Source organism: Pleuronectes platessa, chromosome 20, assembly GCF_947347685.1.
Source record: "Pleuronectes platessa chromosome 20, fPlePla1.1, whole genome shotgun sequence".
Taxonomy (NCBI): domain Eukaryota; kingdom Metazoa; phylum Chordata; class Actinopteri; order Pleuronectiformes; family Pleuronectidae; genus Pleuronectes; species Pleuronectes platessa.
In genome coordinates this window covers 1,495,832-1,519,302 of record NC_070645.1, presented here as the reverse complement: position 1 = coordinate 1,519,302, position 23,471 = coordinate 1,495,832, and the positions used below count along the sequence as shown (strand labels likewise).

At 39.5% G+C, this 23,471-nt stretch overlaps 1 protein-coding gene across 1 annotated transcript in view; it reads right to left on the bottom strand.

The window, feature by feature from the left end:
- arhgef4 (Rho guanine nucleotide exchange factor (GEF) 4) overlaps positions 1-21,208 on the bottom strand; it is a 134,843-nt gene extending 113,635 nt beyond the window's left edge. The window contains exons 1-2 of the mRNA XM_053412363.1: positions 21,119-21,208; positions 17,214-17,243 (exon numbers count right to left, since the gene is read on the bottom strand). The gene's annotated coding sequence lies outside the window, so the exon portion shown is untranslated. The remainder of the gene's footprint in view (positions 1-17,213; positions 17,244-21,118) is intronic.
- Between the last annotated feature and the right edge of the window lie 2,263 nt (positions 21,209-23,471).

Here is a 23,471-nt window from a genome sequence, read left to right as displayed (position 1 = left end):
CAGGCTGTTAACTTCCTCTCTGTAGGCAGCCTCGTCCCCATTGGAAATTAATCCAATAAGGGTTGTGTCGTCAGCAAACTTCAGGAGTTTGACAGAGGGATGGCTAGAGGTGCAGTTGTTGGTGTAGAGAGAGAAGAGTGGAGGGGAGAGCACACAACCTTGTGGGGCTCCAGTGTATTAATGGCTATATCCCCTGCATGCCATCCTTCATGTTTATTATTGTCTAAAAATCTCATGGAAAGACCAAAATCAATAATGTGTTTCCAATAAAAAAATCAGTTTTTTAATACCATCTAACTTCCCTAGCAGGTCTGTGGTTCTTGAACCATCCTCATTTTTTTATACATAAATCATTAAAAATGGCTCATAAATATGCAATTTCATTTTGAAAACAGCTCAATAATTTCCTACAATAGCTGGTCACTGCAGCTTTACAAAATGTATCCTCACACAGGCGGAAACTGCCTTTGTTGGGAACTATTAAGATTAAACACATTTGTTGCTCTACTAACTATTTGGGGCAGCAAGACAGAGTATGGGACTGATTCCAAAAATAATTAGAGCAGACACTTCCTACATTTGCTGCAATTCATGGACTAAGCACAACAGTGTGGGCCAGCTAACCAACCAGAGCAAACTGGGCTTTATCAGGAGGAGGGAACCTAAAGAGACAGGAGCTCAAACCAAGAGTTTCAGACATGGGCAGAAAAGAGGAGCTGCAGGAGCTTCCATTAGCATCTAAACCTTTTCAAGTAAAACTAACCATGAACCTAATAATGAGCAAAATATGGTTCCCTTAAGGCTGGCTGTTTCTCACAAGCAGACTGAGAAACTAGGCCAACAATAGAAAAACACACAATCAGACACTCGATCAGGTTTACCCCCTCTCCCTTCAAACCAAAACAAGTTCCACAGTTGTGCTTCATCACAAAGTCTAATAGATTTCAACTAGATGAGGTGGTGGATTTACTTTGTAAGGTTTAAGATCGAAGGACCACTGCTGCTGTGTGAAGATATTAAGGCCACTGGCAGCACCTTAATGTGAGGATGTGTTCTAAACTCGAAAAAGAAAAATGTGTTTGCACTCCATGTAAAATTGTGGATTCTGACAAGAACTGTATTTATTTTTCTTTATTTTAAACATCAAACAATCTACAACTCTATCTACAGTGGGATATAAAGTTGAGTTAAAATTGTTCATGTACACATAGAGCACAATATGCCATATGTATACAAAATAAGTTATTGATAGCTATTATCATGCCTCTATGTAGAGGCAGAGCTCTTAATGACCTTGAACAGTAAATTAGATAATTATGGTGAAAATTGCCTTTTTCTATAAACTATTCTCAATGTCTTTGATCGGGTCCGATCGAGTCTTCTTCTTATCGTCTTCTTCTTCTTCTTCTTCTTCTTCTTCTTCTTCTTCGTCTCCTTATTTAACAGTGGTTGGCATCCTGCTTATGATACATTACTGCCACCTATTGCACCGGAATTTAGGATAGTCAGGCCAGAGAAGCCTATGTTTACATTTCCACCGGCATTGGGTTCAGTTTCAACACTTCATCCCCCAGAGAAGACCAGCATTACCATCTCACAAGCGAAATGAGTCAGGGAAGTGAGCCAGGCTGCCGCGGTAGGCTTAAGACTAACCCACACAGACCAGCTCTCCAGAGTTTGTTCCTCGCCAACTCCAGATCTCTTACAAACAAGATGAATAGGATCAGAATGGGAATTAAGCCTCAATGTGTTGCTATCATCACAGGGACCTGGCTGAACAATAGCAGCACAGACGCAGAGATTAAAGTAGCCGAATGAGGGACTCCGGGAAGAGCAGAGGAGGAGCTGTGTGTGTTCATGTGAACCACAGCTGGTGCACAGCCATGGACAATGTTTGCAAACACTGATGCCCCGACATAGAACTCATCACAGTAAGAGCAGACCATTCTTCCTTTCTAGGAAATTCACCATAACAACAATTATGGCACTATGCATTCCCCCACAAGCTAAGGCTCAGGTAGCTACAGATACATGACCTCATCGTGTATGACAGGAGACAGTGGAAACACTACAGCTTTGGTCCTCAGAGGCACCAACATCTAAAAAAATGAACAGTTCCTTGTACGGGCTTTAAAAGCCTAAATTAAGATTTAGCAGTCAAATCCAAAACAATAGAAAATGTGTAACCTTTCGAGATTTTTTTTTCTAACATAGGATTATGTATCTATTTGTATGGCAGGCAAACTGATGCATGGACCATTGTGTATTTAAGGTTACATTAAGACATATTTTATACATGAGTAATGCAAACAAAAAGGAGTTAGATTTCAAAATCAATTTTACTTGGCCATTAAACTTATTTCTATCATTAATTCCAAAGTAAATTACAGTATTACAGGAACACTCAAGGACACTGTACACTCTTGTTTTGGTTACTATGCATCTAAATACATATAGTGTGTTATACAGAAGTCGAGTGAGATTGTTTGCAGAGGAAGTTTGACCTTACAGTCAGTAGTCTTTTGCCTAAATTAGCATATGCCACAGAAAGAGGATGGACAAAAAGCAAGAAGAAAACAAAGGAAAGTGCCAGGCCAGAATTATGTACTCTGAAATAAGCCACATTGGGTGAACTCTGCTCCCCGTCTGGCTTCACCTTCAACACTTTCTCCTCTCTAATTGGAAGGGTTGCGGTCAAGCTCTGGAAGTAAGCAGTGGAGCCAAGTAGAATTATGTCTATATACCACTCTATTCTTTGCACAGTCTGGGTAAAGATGATGGTGTCCTTAAATAAGAAGTGAAGTGAAGAGGGTCTGCAGGTCAGAGTGGTTGGTGGGTGGCAAATAATATGTCGTAAACATTTCCTAAAATGTAATGGGTAGGGTTGCAAACTTCCGGGAATATTCAAAGTTGGAAACTTTCCACATGAATTAACGGGAATTAACGGGAGTAAACTGGAAATTGTGTTGGTAATTTATACTAACTGTATTTACCTTGTCATATACAGACATAAATATAACATTTTGTTTTGTCATAGGCTGATTTGAGCCCTGAGGAAACTTTGGGCACTTGACTATATGCTTCTGCATCTTTTTGTCATTCTTAACATAGGTCTTTGCACAGTATTTGCAAATGTACACAGCCTTTCCTTCTACATTCGCTGGGGTGAAATGTCTCCACACATGAGATAGTGCACGTGGAATTGTTCTGTAGAATAAGATGAAAAAAAAGCTTGTAACATTAAAGCAATGCCAGAGATATAAATAGTTGGCCAATTGGAATCGTCTCTTAAAAATATTTTTAAATTGATGGATAAATGAATAGAAATAGGCTAGATGAACAGATGAACAATCCTCAATCAGCATCCTAACATGTTTTCCCCAGTAATATCACAGAAACTTACCTGACTAGTCCTGCACACTAGAGCAGGCCTCAATAGCCCTGCTGTAGTGTGCAGGATGCTGGGAATTATCTGTGCATGTGATTGAGAAATGCACAGTGCAGGGTTGAAATTCAACGTGCAGCATGTACTTAAAGATTCCATACATCTTTAAAATAGAGTTTTGAATGATGTTTTTATTTCTCAATCTCAGCATTTAATTTATGTATTATTTTTTTCAAAATTCCCGAGCTTAATATTCCCATGGAAAGTTTCCGCCCCTTTGCAAACTTGTTTGCCCTGATTTTTAATGGTGGATGGTTTCACCGAAACATATTTAAAGCTATTGTTTGAGGCATTAGGGCATTTTGTCTGTGGGCTAGGGACCCTTCTATTGGTCCGTGAGTTTTGTGTATCGATGCCATGTATATTTATCTTGTGTAAGAAGAATCAGAACACTGAGCCAAGTTCCTGGACTTCTGCTCTAATTGTTGTACTTCCATTCTCCCAGACTGACTTCTCACACCGAGTTGAAAGGGTTGAAACATCAATTCCAACAAGAATACTTTGATAAAGGTTTTTCCACGAAAAGTCGGCTAAAATCCACAGGGTTTATTCATTGAGCTTTTAAATCATTAACAATGTCAGGTGTATCTTGAATGAGTGGAATACTGATGCTTCGTAATAAGGCAAGGGTTGGTAAACCTTGAAAAGCAAGAGAGGGCAGGTCGCACTTACAAAATGAAACCAATATGTCCGACCCCCTCCCATCGCCTCTCGTCAAAGCTACACCCATATTAGGCCTGTCATGATTATTACTATATCAACTTATTGTACAATATATAAACAGGAAGACGTTCATTTTGCTGACCTTGATAAATTGCCCATTGTGTTACATGCGTGTTTACATAGAGCCCGGGGCACACCGGCTGAAAAAACAATTTTAATTTCAAGATCTATGTCAACAGATTTCAGCCGGCACACTGACCGCGGTTCAACCGCGGAAGTCGCGCTGCTCATCTAGAGATTCCAGCGGTCTCATTTATAAAACAGTGCGTGGGATTCATAAAAGTGTATGTGTGCACAAAAGCCGGAAATGGGATACACAAAAGAAAATTCCGATTTATAAAACCATGCGCAAGCACATCTAAAAGCAATGTTCAAAACGGGGGCTGAAAACATATGTACACCACTTCTCACGCAAATGTTAGGATTTATAAAAACAAAGTTGAAAATCTGCGCATTTCCACGCAAACTCTGACCCATGCTTACAAACGCTTTGGAGATGGGAAAGCGGCGATACACACCTGAGGTGGTGAACTGAAGCCAGATAATTAAACCAAAGTTAACAGAGCAAGAGAGTTGTTTGGGTTGTGTGTGGTTTATTCCTATGTTTTAATTATTTAAGATATTTTCATACTCTTCAATTTAATTCAAATGTCAGACTGAATAGTCTTAAAAATGATATCTGCATTACTCCTTGAAAGGGTTAACTTGCATTAATATGCATATTCTATTATCATTATATCTGTGGTATATAATTGTCTCAAAATGATGACAGTAATATTGTTAATTAATTAATTAACAATAAAAATTAATTCAAAATAATTTCTTGACCAATATATTGTCAAACAAAACTATTTATTACGTCAGAACTAGCCTATATGAACTCACAACGATTGACAACTGCTAAATGCCAACATTTTTAGTGACTCACACCTTAACTTCTGGGTGACTCAGCTTCAGCAGTGTATGCCTGTGCGGCTTGTGATGACACCGGTCCTGCGTAGTGAGAGCACACACACGCAGGGTGCACACACGCAGTAATGAGGGAGCATGGGAAATGAGGCAGCTGAGTATTTTCTCACCATCCATTCCTCTCAGCTTGGCTGGATGTGAAATGCGAGTGTGTGAGTATATCTCCTGTGTCAACTTTGCAACTGTGTGCTACAAAGCGGATGGCAGCCCGCCACTGTGTGTGTGTGTGTGCACATATGTGCGTACACATACATGTTTCATTTCATTTTGACAATGTCTTATTTCCGTAAGAGACGAAAAAGGAAAAAAGATAGAGGCTGAAAAATAAAGATGGTTGAATAAAGCTTGTGCAATATAACCAATCATGTGCAAGGATCAACATTAAGCCTTGACCGCTTGTCTGGATTTTCAGAAGTGGCTTTTATGTAGGGTAGGTGGAAGAGAAATTTCAAATCTCATCACTGTTGTGGGTTTGTGGGTGAGTGGAGTGAATGACATCGTTATTGCAAAGCTTTACTCAAAACAGTGGTTCTCTGATCATGTCAACAAAGCAGACAGGCAGCTGAATCCACTGAAGCCTGGTGCAACTTTCAAAGTGAACTGACTTAGTTCAGAGCTTTTCATCCATTGACATCATCTAACCTATGAGAATGTGTGTTAACTAGCTAGCTATAGCTAAAAGTAATTCCATCCGTTCCATAAACTGTTACCACTTGTTGAAATGCTTTGCCTTCTTTTCAGTTTGTGTAAAATATAGACATTAATATTAAAATTAGGGTGCTCTATTTTTATTCTCATAGAGTGGGCCAGTAAATTTTACAACATTTGCATTTTATTACTAATCAACCCTGTATTCACTTTCTCTACAGGCACAAACCAAAATAAAAACTTTATCAATCACAACTCAGCTATAGGAAGAAAAGAGATACTGGACAAGTTGAGGAGACCAAGAAAAAAGAAAGAGGATGTGCAAGTCCATTACAAAAAGCTATATCACAGTAATATTAAATATCTCAAATCAATGGGATGGTAAGATTCGTACTTGTCTTACCAGGTTTAACTTATTTCAAGATTATTTGATCTTGTTTTCAAAAACTTGGCAAGTGAAATTTTCGTTTTTTCTTCGTTTTTTCGAGCTGTTTTGCCCAGGATAAAATAAGCATTACACCTTTGCAGAAAAAAACAAAAAATATAGGGACTCAAGTGTACAACTTTATTCTTTTTAATTACAATATTTTCTCATAATATTACGACTTTAGTAAAATTACGATTCGTTATTCGTTATTTAATAATATAATCAAATAAACAAATTTTGCAAATGCTTGTATGTATGCATGTACAATTTGAGATTTTTTGATTCAATTTGAGATAATAATTTACTATGGTTTAAAAGTTATTGCATCTTAAAATGCAGGCAGTATATTTTTTTTATTTTATGTGTGTGTAGAGAATTCAGATGAATTGTTTCATCATATTTACATAGTCTCACATACGCCTGATTCTCTTTTATAGATCTCAATGACTCTGAATTTAAAAAAACAGGTGCACATGCACAGGCTTCATTAGCACTACTACAATTACGTAGAAATGCTCTGACATCATATGCCGAGCTGTGGCTATTTATCATTCATGTACCAATAATTCATCACATGTACAGTGCTTGAAAACCAACATTGCAGTCATAGCTCATTTATCAATATTAATGTCAGAAAAATAAGCAACAGTGCCAACAGCATTTACAGAGCTTCATAGTTCACAAAGGAAGTGGCAGCTTGAATGCAAATAAAAATGCGAAAACAAAAACAATTCTAATATAATCAGAAATTCTGATTTGTAATGCCCCTCTGAGTGACATTTAATTGCAAAATAAAGATAAACAAACATTTTACTATAGCCACTACTGTATACGTTTACACAGTTGGGATACTTGTCTGAATTCTAAATGCCCAAACAAATTAGACTAATTAATTCACTGTTCCTTTAACGATGACTTTTGTGCCAGGAAAAGGGAAATGCACATGATGTGTACCCAAATACAGGATAATGTGTAAACTTACACCCTTAACAAGCTTTTTAGTGACATCCAGTCATCAAACTTCAAATTCTGTTACATTACAATTACATTGGCAGCTTTGGCTGAGGGGTAGAGTGGTTCTCCTCCAACCTGAAGGTCGGCAGTTCAATCGCCAGTTCTTCCCCATCTGCATCCCGAAGTGTCCTTGGGCAAGATGCTGAACCCCGAATTGCCCCTCATACAACAAGAAACTCTTGCTAATAGATGCACTGTATGAATGGGTGAATGTAAAACTGTACTGTCAAGAGCTTTGAGTGGTCATCAAGACTAGAAAAGCACTATAATAGATGAATTCAAAATCTGTTTCCGCTCTAAAGAATCAACCATCATTCAATAAAAGAAGCCTTTCAAATGGGAATTGACAGTGATTTTCAGTGGATGCACTCTAGAATAAACTTTTGGACTAATTCCATGGTCTACAAAAAGCAAACATCAGAACGAGAATAAGCAAAACAGGAAAACATTCCATATTTTTGGTTTTTAGCTAAGGAGGCTGCATGGTTATTACATAACAAACTCCTACTGTTGTCACATTCAAAGACTTTGTGGACCTGAACTCCTCTTCGTGCTTCCTCACAGCTTTTCCCATGTTCACATAATCCATTTTCAGACACAAACTTGGAGAATGTGCGCAGAGTTCGGTCCAGACGCAGTTGGCCTCACACATGAACAATGCAGGAGGACATTTCTCAGCTTAGACATGGTATTCTGTTAAGACATTCGCAACAACATAGACATTTCCGGCGCGTTCAGGTGAGGGGTGGTGCAGAAGGCAGAGGCAGGAAACCCATGTATGAATTCGGCCACTGAGATAACTTGTTTTTTCTTACAGCACATTATCACCGGCGCAGGCCCAAATCACGACAAACTCTCCTGACATCTTCGTCTGTCTTCTTTTTTATTTATTGCATATGTTGTGAAACGTTATCAACACGCATCCTCGCTGGCAGTGAACACTCCGTAGGATTTATCTGGACCGTTTACTAGGGGTTTGGCCGCAGAAACTCCAGAGAAAGTTTGGTGCCTCTCACCTATACAGAGCCAGAGAATGTCAGGAGATTATCTGGATTTAAGTGAATGTCTGAAAGCAGCTCTAGAGAGAAACAGCCTCACCTGCGCCATTCGCAAAGCTTAAAAACATCCTTGTGTTGGCCAATGCAGACAAGTGGAAACAACTATTTCTTTCTTCACAGAAGTATCTGTCTCTCCATGGGAGCCTGAACTCATGCAGTCCAACCACACAAGAGAATTCCATGAGAGTGGGAAGGAAGACAAAAAGAGAGAGGGCGTTCCAGCAACCCCAAGCTGTTTGTTAAACTGTGTTTGTAATTCTGGCTAGAACTTCGCTTGAAGTGCGTGGTGATGCATTACAAACAGAATACTTTTGTTAAAGGAAGTTTTCTTTTACACTTCTTAAACATTTGTTACTTCAATTTTAGAGGCTCCAATGTGTAAGGTTTAGGGGAAAGAGATCTATTAACAGAAATTGAATATAAAATAATCCTTGCGATATATAATCCCCAAATTGTAGGAATTGTTGTTTTCTTTACGCTAGAATGGGCCCTTTATATTAAAAACTGAGCTCTAGCTCTCTATAGAGCCCGCCATGCTTTTTACAATTGTCTAGACTGGACAAACTAAACACATTTTGAGTTTGTATGACAACTGAAGGCTACCACAGGTTCTCTTTCATGTTTGGAAGGGGAGAGTGAGGTGAGGGGTATTCAGCTGCAACATGAAACGTCATCACTAGGTGTCACTAAATTCTACACACTGAACCATACGAAGTTGCATTTAGGTATTGCATCATTTTTGTTTTGGGGGCCTGTATTGGTACTAGAGTCAAGGCATTTCAAATACCCATATCTAGTTAAGATCACATCACTAGCAACCACTCATATTATTGTAGATTTTTTTAAATCCTTTAAAAGACATTATTAAACTGGCAAATAAAAGGTTGTCACCAATTTAGTAAAGCCTGAGCAAACTGGCAAGCAGTATGAATTAAAACAGAGATGATTGTCTGAAGAAAATCCTTATGGTATGTTCACACCATAAGGCGCGAATTTCAAGCACATCAAGGTTACATACAAAGCCAAAGCAAAGACGCTTCTAGATGAAAATTTGAGTTGAGAGTCCTGGATGTCGCATTGGAACCACCGTGTCAGATGCTCAGAACACACCTAGCCCTCTTCCCCTGACTTCCCCTGGGGTTTCCACGACATGTACAATGCAGCAACTTGATCGCTTCTTCTAGTAGTCCTCCTCTCTTCCTGGGGAGAACAAGGAAATAGTCCCCGGCTGCGCTAATTGCGCATTACACGCAATTAACCTAAATAAACACAAATAATTCTGCAGCGCATCTAGGGTGTTTAGAGCAAATTAGGGAAAAAGCAAACATATCATTAGTTGTACATTGGTCCTGATATGCCGTAATGTGCTGGGGACAGACAATGACGGAAACACACAGAGAAATTAACTGTGCTCCCTCATGCTAGACTATTAAAAGGACCCACGGAGATGATGGAGTTCAGCATTTGGCACCAGTGTCATCCTGGCATCTTTAATGCTAAAAACCCATTGGGTCGCTTTCAAACACAAATGCACTGACTATAGCACTGTGAGCAACTGTCACTGAAAAGAAGAAAGAGAGGAAAAAGAAAAACCTCGCCCGTCTGTGCAGACGTCTGGATCAGCTACACAGTTGCTAGGTTTGAGGTTTTTCCTGTCCAAACTATTTCTGACTACAAGCAATGCTTCTCAGTTAAAAAAGAAAAGAAAAATAACTTTGGGTAATCTACACACCAGGACCAATTTCTGCTCTTTTATTGCATTTGATTTCATCTGATAAAAAAAGCAAAAGAAGAATGTATTTGTATTTGCAAAGGAACTACACTTGATAGAAGTGGTTAAAAGTGGGCCCATTGTTGTTTGAATTTAGTTCAGCGTTGGATTTCACATATGTTTTAATACCTGGTCACAATAAAGAAAACTACTCGCATTCATGCTGTACAACACTGTTATTGTACTCAAGGTGACATATTGTCTCCCTACATAAAAGGCTATGGGTTAGAGAGGTGGTTATGGAAAATGGTCTGTATTTTTTATAGTGCATTTCTAGTCAGTACAGTTTACACATTCACCCATTCACACACACACACAAACACATTCATACAGTGCATCTATGTGCAGCACTTTCTCTATGAGAGAATCTTGCCCAAGGACACTTCGGCACACGGATTAGGGAATCGAGCCACTGACCTTCTGGTTAGAGGATGACTGTTCTAACCCCTGAGCCACCGCTGCGCCAAACTTTGATATTGTTTCTCTTCAGTCAGACGTACTGTAATTTTCACTGTCTTTTACAGTTTGAAAGGGGTTATTGTATCCTAACCAACAACTATTGACTGAATAAGATTACAACAATCCATAAGCAAATCACTTTTCCTGAACCTTTCTGGAATTAGTGAAAATAATCAGCAGGTTTCTTGATTTGTGTGCAAGTTTCTTTTTATAAAACATGAATATTACCATAGTATCTTTGCATTACTTCTGGGTTTCTTGACATATTACTCCAGTCTGAAAGTAGTAAACAAAACAAGCCGCAGATCCAGACAGTTCCCACAGGTCTATTACTGCTGTGTGCTGTGGTTTCTGAGCAGTGCATGAAACGCATCTCCTGGTTGTTCTACAAATTAGAGAGGTTTCCTGATAGCAATGCCATCCATTGTGTCCTGAATGGAGTATGGTTTATGTCTTAATGAGCTCCCCTCCCTGAGGAATCCAGCAGGCAGGTCACTAAGAGGCAGACAGTACGAGCTGGGATATTCCGGTTCATGTGGGGGTCACAGTATTGGAACAAATTTTACTCCCTTGCACTTCTGTATGGACCGCAACAACAGGGATGAATTTTAAATGGCTTATGAAGTCAGATCTACTTTACTCTACTCTACACTTTGAGTTGGATATGGAGGAGTTGCAGTAAGGAATAATTCTGTCCTCTTCTGACTAGAGTTGGGTATCGTTTGAGTTTTGGGTACAGTTCAGTGTTCATTTCGTTGACGAAAACTATGACGAAAAATATTCGTTAACGAACTTTTTTCCATGACGAAGACGAGACGAAGACGTAACGAAAACGGATCTTTGAAAATAAAAACTATGACTAAATCTATTTAAACTTTCGTTGACGAGACGAGACGAGACGAAAATGTTGGTGGTTGACTAAGTCTCAATAATTTTTTTAAACATCATTGTATCAGGCCATCATGAAGTATCAGGAGCGGGCGAGTGAGTGTGTGTGTCTGTGTGTGTGTGTGTGTGTGTGTGTGCCCCAGATAGCGCACCGGTCCCGAGGCTCCGCCCCCCGCCCCGCTCACTCGCTCAGAGACACAGTGAGATCAGAGCTCGTTCACGTGAAGCACCCGCTCAGTGACTGACTGCTTCTTAACTATGTAAACAGTGAAAACTGAGTTTCTCTGGTCTCAGCTGCTCAGAGATCAGCGCCGCAGCTTCTTGATCAGAGCAGAAGCTGCAGTTGGTTTGTACTAGGGCTGTGCTAAAAAAATCGATATGGCGATATATCGTGACGTCGTCATGCCGATGCACGCATCGATGCAGATGCTACTTTATCGATACGGCATCAAATGCTTTGACGGCCGTCTTGAAAACGAAACTTCACCTATGGTGCAGTGCACAATAATGCCAAAGGGGGCAGCATAGGCAAAAACAGCACACGTCTCAACTCAAAACAAGCAAGGAAGAAACACCGGAAAAACTGGCGGAGTTATTGCACGTGAAATGCTTTGCTCGCAGTCTAAATTTGGCCGCTCAACGTGCGCTCGAGACGCCCACTGTTTCTTAATTATTCTCCACTGAGGTGTGGAAGAATGCCAAGGAGTTGTGGACCTTGACTGAAGTGGACCTGGTCTGTGCTGAAGATGAGGCTAAAGCCCTGAAACCTCTAAAAGCTGCAACACTCGTAATGTCCGAAGAACATTATAGCCACGCTGCATGCCCAGATGTGCAACTGCGCTCATGTTCAAGCAACAGACTCGGCACTTACGAGAGAAATTAAAAACACCGTATCCGGGGATCTTGGGAGGAGATGCGTGAGCGACAGATCCATGGCATTGCCTTTTTTTTTAATTGGGATTAGAATGATAATTATTTTATTTTACTTTTAAGATCTTTTAATGGCCCGAATTTTAAGTATTTTGAGTGGTGCGATCCCTAAGACTTTGTCTTTGCTGTTATATGGAATAATAAAGAACAACTGTTGTAGTCAATTCTGTGCAGGACATGGTCATTATTCAAAAGCAACGTGTATCGTGATACGTATCGTATCGTGAGGTTGTAGGCAATACCCAGCCCTAGTTTGTACCGAGCTTCAGTTTCTTTGTCCGCCTCCAGTCTGAACTGCTCTCACTTTTTGTTTTCACATTTAAAACTAAATATATATTTTTAAGCTATTAGGCTGCAGCTATATGTTTTTATTTATTTCAAAATAGGGTACTTCTTATTTCATACATTTCCCACAAATACGGGGAGGACTCAAATAGCCCTACAAACTTCTGTGTTTAACTTATTTCAAAGTAGGCCTACACTTGCCTGTGTATTTTCTTCTCCTCTTCATAAGTGTTCGGTGTTTTCCTTTGTTGTAACAGGTACAAATAGCAATAAAATGTCAAGAGTTTTCTTTATTGTTGTTCTATAATTTCGTAAATGCAACAAACTATAGTTTAGTATAGTATAACTTTATATTAAACTGTATTAGCTTTGTTATCAAATATGTTTTGCGGCTCCAGACAAATTTTATTTGGGGGAAGAGGGGGCAAAATTACTCTTTTGATAGTAAAGGTTGCCGACCCCTGCTACAGACCTATGCTGGTAGGGATATCTAATGGACAACCTAGGTACTGCAAGCTAGACTATTATGCAGTTGTAGACACAACACAGGGTCCCTGGGCCTGAGAAGGGAAGAAAAGGAGTTTAATGTGGCTACTAAATGTGACTAAAACTAGACTAAAATGTAATTCGTTTTTGTCAACTAAAACTAGACTAAAACTAATGAGGATAAAAATGACTAAATGTGACTAAAACTAATATGCATTTTCGTCAAAAGACTAAGACTAAATCCAAAATAGCTGCCAAAATTAACACTGGTACAGTTTCAAGTATATTTAATTTAAATATACAAGTATAAATAAGTGTAAAAAATAATATTTACATAAGAAAATCACATTATAAAAAAAACTGACATAATTTACTTCCTGCCTTTGTCTGGTTTCCCTGCTTCCTGATTGTTTTTAACTGCCCTAAGGTGAGTTCAATTCCGCTAGCCCTGCCTTCTTTTGTGTTTATAGTCTTTGAGCTCACGTTTCAGTTTTTGCTACGTTGTTAGCATCTCGTATTGGATTTGGTTTGGACTTGTGCTTCCTTTTAGTTTAAAGGATGAAAAGTAGTCACTGTGCTGTTTGGTATCATGGTGTGTACCACAGAAAGCTAAGGACAGAGTTGTCTCAGGAGATTAGAAAGACAATTATAGACAAGCATGTTAAATGTAATCGCTTTAAGACCATCTCCTAGCAGCTTGATGTTCATGTGACTACAGTTGCACATATTATTCAGAAGTTGAAGGTCCACAGGACTGTAGCCAACCTCCCTGGGCGTGGCCGCAAGAGGAACATTTATGACAAATGAAGAGATGGATATTACGAATGGTAACCAAAGAGCCTAGAAACAACTTCCAAAGAGATTAGAGGTGAACTCCATGGTCAAGGTCCATCAGTGTCAGATCGAAATCTAAATCCTATTGAACATCTGTGGAAGAAGCTGAAACATGCAGTCTGGAGAAGACATCCTTCAAACCTGAGACAGCTGGAGCAGTTTGTTCACGAGGAGTGGGCCAAAATACCGGTTGACAGGTGCAGAAGTCTCATTGAGAATTACAGAAATCGCTTGATTGCAGTGACTGCCTCAGAAGGTTGTGCAACAAAATATTAAGTTAAGGGTACCATCATTTTTTGTCCAGGTCATTTTCATTAGTTAGTTTTTTTTAATTATTTTGTTGAACCACAATTCAAAAGCAATGCCTGATTTGCATTAGTTAATTTTCAGTAAATGTGTTTTTATTATTACCTTTGTCAGTTTCAAGTTATTTCAGTGACCATTGTGGGTTTTTCTTTCTTTAACGGAAGGGCACCAACAATTTTGTCCACGTGTGTATCACTTTTGCTGTTTTGTAGTAGTTTGGCCATTTGTATTATTTGCTTACCTGCCACCAGCTTGTTTAATTAGATTCCAGAAATCATATCTGCCTTGCTGTTTTAATCTTCTTTTGGGTCTGCCAGAAACTCTAAACCTAACAAATGGTTTAAAATAAACTTTACAGTACTACTTGCACAGTAGTCTTTAAGTCTGAGTAGTGCATTTGATTATTTATTAAAACTGATCTTTTACAAAAGCACCAAACAGGCTACAGCACATCCATCTCAAACTTTAAAACCATCACTTTAATCTTTAATCTTGATGATGTTTTCCTACACGTGGCATCTATTGCACTTCTGTCGGTCCTGGGAGAGGGATCCCTCACATGGGGTTCTCTCTGAGGTTTCTGCGTATTTTTACCCTGTAAAAGGGTTTTTTAGTAGTTTTTCCTTAATGCGGGCGCATGCTTCTGCAACTGCGTCGGCGGCTTTTCACGCAGCTATGTCGCAGGACTCTTTGTCATTCATGCTTCCCCAAGCGTTGCGCTTCTTACAAAGCAATTCCCCGCCAGAACACTAGGCGGAGTAATGTTTTTTGTCAAAGACGACCTTAGAGACGCCTTCTTTCTTCTTCGTCGATTGTTTATTTACATAGCCACTGTGGCTACTCGTAGCCTTTTTCTGGAGGACAAATACGCCAGTCAGTGACGGGTTATACAAGTGGACATACTTTTGGATCTCTTCTGCAAAACGCTCTTCTATTTGGTCCATATTCGTTCTTCAAAATTTTCCGTGATTTCTGCCGGTATTATGGGACATGAAACTAGACTCCGGACGGGATGTAGTAGGCAGACCAATCACAAGCCTTGCGGGCTGCGTGAGGCTCGCGTCGCTTTGTCGTATAGTTAGAAAAATTGGGCGACACACATAAGCACGTAAGAAGAGATACATAAGCACGTAAGGGGCCCGGAAGGGCTCTTGCGCTTGGGGGCCCGTTAAAACGCAGAAGCATGCACCGGCCTTGACTCTTGCTGAGGGTTAAGGACAGAGGCTGCCACACCATGTTAAAGCCCTATGAGACGAATTGTGATTTGTAAATATGGGCTATATAAAATTCGATTGATTGATTGATTGATCACACCCAGCATGTGAAAGTGAAAGTAAAAAAAGTGATCATTTTTTTGCATCTTTCCAAAAGTGAATGGGTTCTTCCTTGGCTCATATCCAACCCTTCCCAGGTATTCTGCAGGTTTAAAAAAAATAAAAGATAAGACTTTTTAAGACCTTTTGAAGACCCTTAAAAATAAGATCTTTCTCAAAATGCATTTAAGCCAAAGTACATATATTTTGAAAGAGTTTTTAAGACCGAGAGGGAAACCTTCCATTTCATCAAGTTTCAACAAAATTAATTCAGCGGTTTTTAAGGTTCTAAAAGTAAAAGAAATGGCAATGAAAACACAACTCCCAGAGCACATCCTTGAGAATACAATGCCTTTTGTTCTGTTTTTTCAAAAGGGGTGATATTCAAGAGGGTCTTCGTTAAGAAAACGACCTCATAGGTCATCTGTGCAAACAGGTTATTATGACCAATAGTTACGGTTTATTGCAAGTTGACCTCTAGTTGCCATTGCAAATTTGACGGGCACCGGGGGAAGTTAGGTGATGTATTGTATAGAGAAACTCAGTCCACATTTGGGATGTTGGGGTTAATGGATGGGTCAACAAAAGACAGGACACACTTCACAAAGAAGATCATCATTGTCTCATACACCAAGTGTCAAACTTGTTTCTTTTACACATGATCACTGCTGTAACCAATATGGTGAAGTTCCTTCGACCTGATGCTGACCCACCGTCACCAGTAAAAACCAATTGTTTATGTATGGCATCCAATCACAACTCACATTATATCAAGGCACTCAACAAAGATCAACACCTTACAATATTATAGAGAAACCCAACAGTTCCAACAATGAGTGGGGGCTCGATGACTCTTCTAACACGCAACAGAATCAAAAATTGAAAAAAACTAAAAGAGAAGAAATACGTCAGGATAAAGCGGAGCCAAATACAAAGACAATTTGCTATAGACAATATATGTTGGGCACGCGCACACACACACACACACACACACACACACACACACACATTATTAACACTGTTATCAACCAATATTATAAAAGTGACACCCCTTCATTTTCAGGGGTGCCTGAATACAATATGGTTAAAGGGGTGTTTGAAGGGCTATATGGCCACTACCCCTACATCACATAGAGAAATGGGACAACAATACCCCTTCAACGCCACATGCAAAACTAAGGTGTTGGGTCAAATGGTAGGGGTGAGGGGTGAATTGGTCCAGGGCTAAGAGTAAATGCATACGATCTAGAAGACTGCAAGACTTGCTTTGATATCTGCACTAACCCAAGCTAAGCTTGGGACACCACAGCAACATAAAAGTGGAAAGATCTGATAAAGGTTTGTTGGTTCAAACAACCAACACAGGGGAAGTGGCTCTTCAATAACAGCTTCACTCACCACTGAAATTGATCTACTGACTAAATAGCACACTGTCAGACAAGACACACCTTCTATTTAGGAGAGAAGATCCTCTCAGGTGGGCCTGGTCAGCCATGCGACCGAGCAGGACCAGTTAAACCAAGCTTACAAAAGCTAACAACTTGTTTATTATCAAGGCCAGAGTACCAAGGTATTTGCCCCACTTACGCATAAAATGCTGACAAAACTGTAAATGTCACAAAAATGCATTACAAAGATGAATTTTCCTTCATCTTACCTGTAGTGGGGCTGACTGGCATTTGAGTTTCTGAGGACAGAAAAAGAAGAAAAAAAACACAGATGAAAAAAAAATTGGGGACATTTGGGATTATTTTAAGCAATATTCGACTGAAATTTTGAATATCAAATTCTATAGTCAGTTTGGATAAACAGCAGTAACAGTGAATGCCAATGGTGATCTATTTTCACAGCAAATAAAGAGCATAGAAACATCCATAAAACTTTGCAAACCTACATAAGCATGTTTCTCCTCTGTCCATTTATGTTAACACTATGTTCTGCATATCTGGGTCAAAATATTACTGTAAAGACACAGCCTTGCTGAGATTAATGTCTGTGACTCATACTACCATAGAAATGGCCATGAAACCAAACTGATCCCTTTTAGTCTACATTGGTACATCACAGCATGTGGAAATCTCATTACAAAGTAGTAAAACAGTAACAAAGTTTCACCAGCAGCTGAAGAAGCAGTGTAGCCTCATTAAAGCCATATTGGTTTCCTTACAAACTGCATATAAACCGCCACTCTGGTGCATTAGTTACATGTCACATATGATCTGTGAGTGGTGCTTTGATGCTGAGAAAACACAATTCTATATAAAACTTGCAGACACTTGATGAAACAAGATGAACACATCACCATATGATCTATTAAAGTGAGGGTGGAAATATGCTATGAACTGCCAAAATACAGTATTATTAAGCCATGTTTGTATGAGTCATTACTTCATAACAACTCCCAGAAAAGGACTCAAATCAATAAGAAGGATGTTACCACAAGACAATAACTATTATTACCCCCCTCCTGGTTGGCAATTGATTGGAAATGTGAATGCTGGACTTTTTGATTTAAATTGCTTATTTTTAACAACCACATTTCATCCACATGAAGTGGGCATGTTTATCAGAAACTAAGTTTCAGGAAGTTACAATAATTGTCACAACGAGGTCAGGTTTGTGGAAATGACACAAGCACCTGTAGCATGCAAAAAGAGTGAAAAGGGGAACCAAAACAGCTCAACTTAATACATACCTTTCGGATTGCCACTCAAAAGCTCTATCTGATATATCAGTGAAGATAATTGTACAGACTCTATGTGTGTAGACGGCCATTTACTGAATCTCAGAATTAAACAGTGCAAAAAAGAGGTGGAGATGTCTGGCTGCATGTGAGCGTCTGTAGCTGCTGAGCAGAGAGGAGCCTGGAGGCAGATTAAAGACATGACTTTGCTTGTCCCTGCACTCAGCATTTCAAACACAAGAACATGTGAGCCAGGACCATGGACCTTTTTCACCTTGAGGATCAATCCCTTTCCTTGCACGGCCTTGTCTTGTTAAGCTTGATAATGGTTTTGTCAAGTCAATGTGCATTCAGGTCTGACAGACATTTTGTTCTGACAAAGTCAGCATTAACAGGGTCATCAAAACACCTGACAAATTTAAAAATAAATCCTTCAACAGGCTACAACTACATTTTCACCTCATCTCCTCAGTATAAAACTACCTATTTTTCCTTCGAACATATACCAAATCTATACATTTATAACTGCAAAATGTAATAGCACCTCGATTCTGTTTCTGTCACATGTCAGACAGCGATTCCAATTTCTATATTTTCATTTGGAACTACAACTGATCTAATTGAGCACCTAAAATCATCAAAATGCCAGCCCCACTGGCGTTGAAGGGACAGAGGTATGTACAGTGGAACTACAGCTCGGAGCCTTAGTTTAAATTATATCACACACATTTGCCTAAACATCTTTTCCTCCCACTTAGCCACTAAAGGAAGCCATTGAATTTATGTGAATATTAATAGTAGGACCCCCCTGAATATAAGATGAGGCATTTCCTATATAAACTAATTCATACTTAGAATGCCATAAGTATGGAAAAGGTGCTGCATAGGTGCAGTGTAAGTACTGCATAGGGATGGTAAGGAACAGCATAGGTACAGACTATGAACAATATCATTGTTACAATATAATTTTCCTTAATAGCAGTGATTGTAATATTGATATTGTTTTATCGCATCATTTCTGATTTGATAACATAACGCAGCTCATGCTAAAAACAGGTCTTTCCACAGAGAATCCTGGGTCAGCTAATGAATCTGAAATCCAGTAAGGCTCCTCCATATTAGTCTGTGCTCAACTATCCCAAACATACACATGAACTATACATCTTTACATTGTCCCAAAACATACCTAAAACACTGAATAATGCTTTTAAAACTTACTTTAACGACTTGTGAAATTATTGATCGATAGATGTACTGTACTGATCCCAATTTTGGATATGATTTAGTATATACAGTATTATATGAGAAATGTTTCTGTTTTGGTATCTAAGTAAAAAACAAAGACCATCAGATATTACCTATAATTTTTACTTAGCAGTCAGCCATATCTGTTTTCCAAGTGTTTGTTTTGAGTGCAGACCAAGCACATTCACAATCCATGAACAGTCAATGGAGCACGTTTGACTAATCAAGGACTTTAACACACTGATGCACAAATCCACCAATAATACCAAAATATCAAGATGGCAGATACCGTATCAACAAATCTGTACTGTTTCATTGTTATTTCACCTAACCCACATTTAAAGATGATTTGAACTGAGATGCTAAATATGAGCATACAGATTTGTCCATTGTCAATGTCTCTGTGATTGTTGGTGAGTGTGTCTGTGTGTCAGCACAAGCAAGAGAAAGTGTTACTTCAATTGTATTGGATTTGGCTGCAATGTTTTTTACCCCTGAAACTTCTGAAGTGTTTTGTGGATTCAAGCACTTCACTCACCCCTCCATCAACATAGTGGTGAGTAGATAATGAGTGAATTTAATTTTTTCTGTGAACTATCCCCTTAAAGACGGATGTTAAGAGTAATGCAGAGCTGTGGATCAGTTAAAGACTTACAAGTCATTAAAAACCATCTTTTATCTCCAATATTCAGACATGAAACTATTAAACTGATCTGGAATCATGAGGAATATCCACCACTTGGTTGTGTTTTAGTTCAGTAAGTGGAATTACTTCTAGCCTACTTGTGGGGCGGCTGTGGCTGAGGGGTAGAGTGGTCGTCCTGCAACCTGAAGGTCTGCGGTTCGACCCCCAGTCTGACCCATCTGCATGCCGAAGTGTCCTTGGGCAAGATGCTGAACCCCGAATGGCCCCCCCATAGAATAACTAAGTGCTGCGAATAGATGCACTGTGTGAATGGGTGAATGTAAAACTGTACTGTAAAGCGCTTTGAGTGGTCATCAAGACTAGAAAAGCGCTATATAAATACAAAACCATTTACCATTTGTAATGTATGATGTTATATAGTATATGTCTGTGGTGTTATGTTGTGCTTTGTTCTGTCCTTTTTGAAGTTCAGAGGAACATTCTTGCTGTCAAATGAAATCAAATCAAATGTAAATACTCTTTGGCCTAACATTTATTCATAGTTGAGTTTAGGTAGTACAAAGTATATTCAAGGCTGAACTGAAGACACTGTTGAATGTCTGGAAACAATTATACTCAATATTCTCAATATATAATTTAACAAATTAAAGACCTTATTCTTTGTGGTTGGGTAAGTAAACAATCACTAAAAGCAAGCAAATATAAAGAAATCTACGACTTTGTTCACTTTATTAATAACATGAAGGTATTAATTAAATCAGGCTTTCTTCTATTTCTTTCTATCCAAGTGACAAACGGGCTAATTCCTTAAATACAGTAGGCGATGGTATCAGGTTAAGTGGGTGTTTATTGGACTGAAATACAACACTGGGACTGTTTCAAAGGATTCCACAGTGAGTCAAAAAAAGGTCGCTCACATCAGCGCCTGGAGTTGGACTTCATTTTCTCTCGACACTAATGTCCCATGAGTCTGAGTGAAGTCTCTCACCTGGTACCACCTGAGCAGGGCCCAGCAGAGCAGGTAGGCTGCCAGGCTGAACTTGGCGGTCCGGTATCTCTCCGGTAGACAGGTCAGATACAGGAGAAGCTCCGAGCGTCCTCCGCTGCTCGACTCCGCTCCGCGCTCCGACCCGCTTCTCCCTGCGGCCGAGTCTCGACTCCCAGCCGAGCTGTCCATTCCGGTCCCCCGGGCTGTGAGCTTTGAATGCGGATCGGATGAAGTTGATAGCTTCCTTAAATTTGTTCGGAGTTTTGTTGAAGAACTACCTGTTGAGCTCCTCCATGCCGTCTGCTCCCGAGTAGCTTCTCTGACAGCAAAACTGGACTCGTCCACGATTGAAAAATGAAAAGTCCAACACTCCCCTACACGTCCGAGATGCGTGTGTGAGCCTGTGCATTCAGCACTACTGGTCTCACAACGACGTCAAAGCTGGATTACAGCGCCCCATGGTGGCACAATCATTTCACACACGCAATACATCTCCATTCTTTTCAGATGATTCAAATAGCTGGTAGAATTTTTGTGGAAACAGTTGTCATCATATTGGAGGCTTTGATAACACTTTCCAGTATAATGCTGAGTCTTCAACGGTTGTAAGGAAAGGCATCCAGTTAACACACTGTTGCCTCGCAGCATGAAGGTTTTGTCAGCTGGGGTCTTTCTCTGCAGAGTTGCATGTCCTCACTGAAAAGTTTCTCAGGCGTCCTCCCACAAAGCAATGACATGCAACTCTAGGTTAATTTAAGACTCTAAATGGTACTTAGGTGTCACTGTGAGTAGTTGTTTGTCTCTATATGTTAGGCCTTTGATAGACTGGTGACCTGTCCATGATGTTACATGCCTCTTGCCGGTTTACAGCTGGAATCAATTCATGTTATTGACTTGACTTGTTCACGGGAGTCCTTGTGCTTTATCATTTGCAGATCCAGGACAGAAGCTACGACTACATCGTGGATCATGATGGTGGGTCGCGAATCGGAGTTCGTGATGTGTTGGCAGCTGATCGTGGACAGTGGTTGTGGATCATAATCGTGATGGCAGCCAATTGTGGATCATGATGGTGGAACATGACGATGGATTGTGGATCATGGCAGCATCTGATTGTGGTGGTGGCAGCTGATTGTGGACAATGATTACAAGACTGCTTGATATAAAATACACCTACTCTCATACTTTACCATTACTGACAATAACTCCTGGTGTCAGTTTTTCCTGACTCTTGTTCAGGGTTAAGAACAGAGGATGCTGCACCTTGTTGAGCCCTAGCTGCTCATCTGAAGCTGGTTTACAACGGTTATTTATTGTCCGATCTTTTTCATCATTTTGTTCCTATTTTTCTCTTTCATGGTTATTCTCCCACATACTATAAACTCTTGAATACTGCTGTTGTTGTCAGACAAAATAACCTAACCTCATTCTCCACTTATCGCATTTTTCTCGAGCTTTCAACACTATTTCATGGTTTTCATCAGCACACCCTGAATTTAGGATATGCCAGTATCGTTTTTAAGGTATTGAGTGCTGACTCATTGTCCCTTGACTCTGGTCTGGTGTCAAATTTGCTCAAAATGTTGACACATTATGTTTCCCCACATGGTGGCTGTGACTACCCAGACACCTGCCATGATCAGAGAAGATGTGAGTAAAGCGGTTCGATAGTTCATCATTCAAACCATAGTCATTTACAAAAACAAACTCTTTATTATTGTCCAAACAAACAGAGTTTCCAGTTTCAATATATTGTGATACAACTACAGTTTATACAACCATGGAAAAGACAAATATACTTTAGTTGATTTTAACTTTGTGCAGATCCTCAGCAGTGACATGCACCACCTGAAACAACACAGAGTTAAACATAATTGTTAATGGGTTAATGATAGTTAATCATGATCAGAACTAAATATAATTGATTCAGGTTCAAATACATGGAAATGTATTTGCATTTAAAGTAAATCAAGAGGTAGCCATAGAGCCCTCTTAAGACTGGCGATTAGCATCTGTCCTGAGAGAGACAGTCAGAGTTGCGTCCTAAATATCTCTCCTGGGACCGCAACCGATTTCAGATCTGCTCTATATGTAAATAATAATGTATTGTATTTGTGTTTGCGAAGACAAAATGGTCTTTGAAATTTCTGCCAATCGATTGGCTCACTGTGTAAAAAAAAGAATCCAGATCCACCCTTTTATCCAGTTCCATGCCAAACAGAAAGAGAGAGCATGTTTGGTGAGTGTAGGTCTCAGCAGAGGTGGGCCTTTCATGGCAATATCACTGCTCAAAAAGAGGCTATTTCTGGAAACATTGTCATTTTTCTTATGAACCAGATACATCCATGCGTTG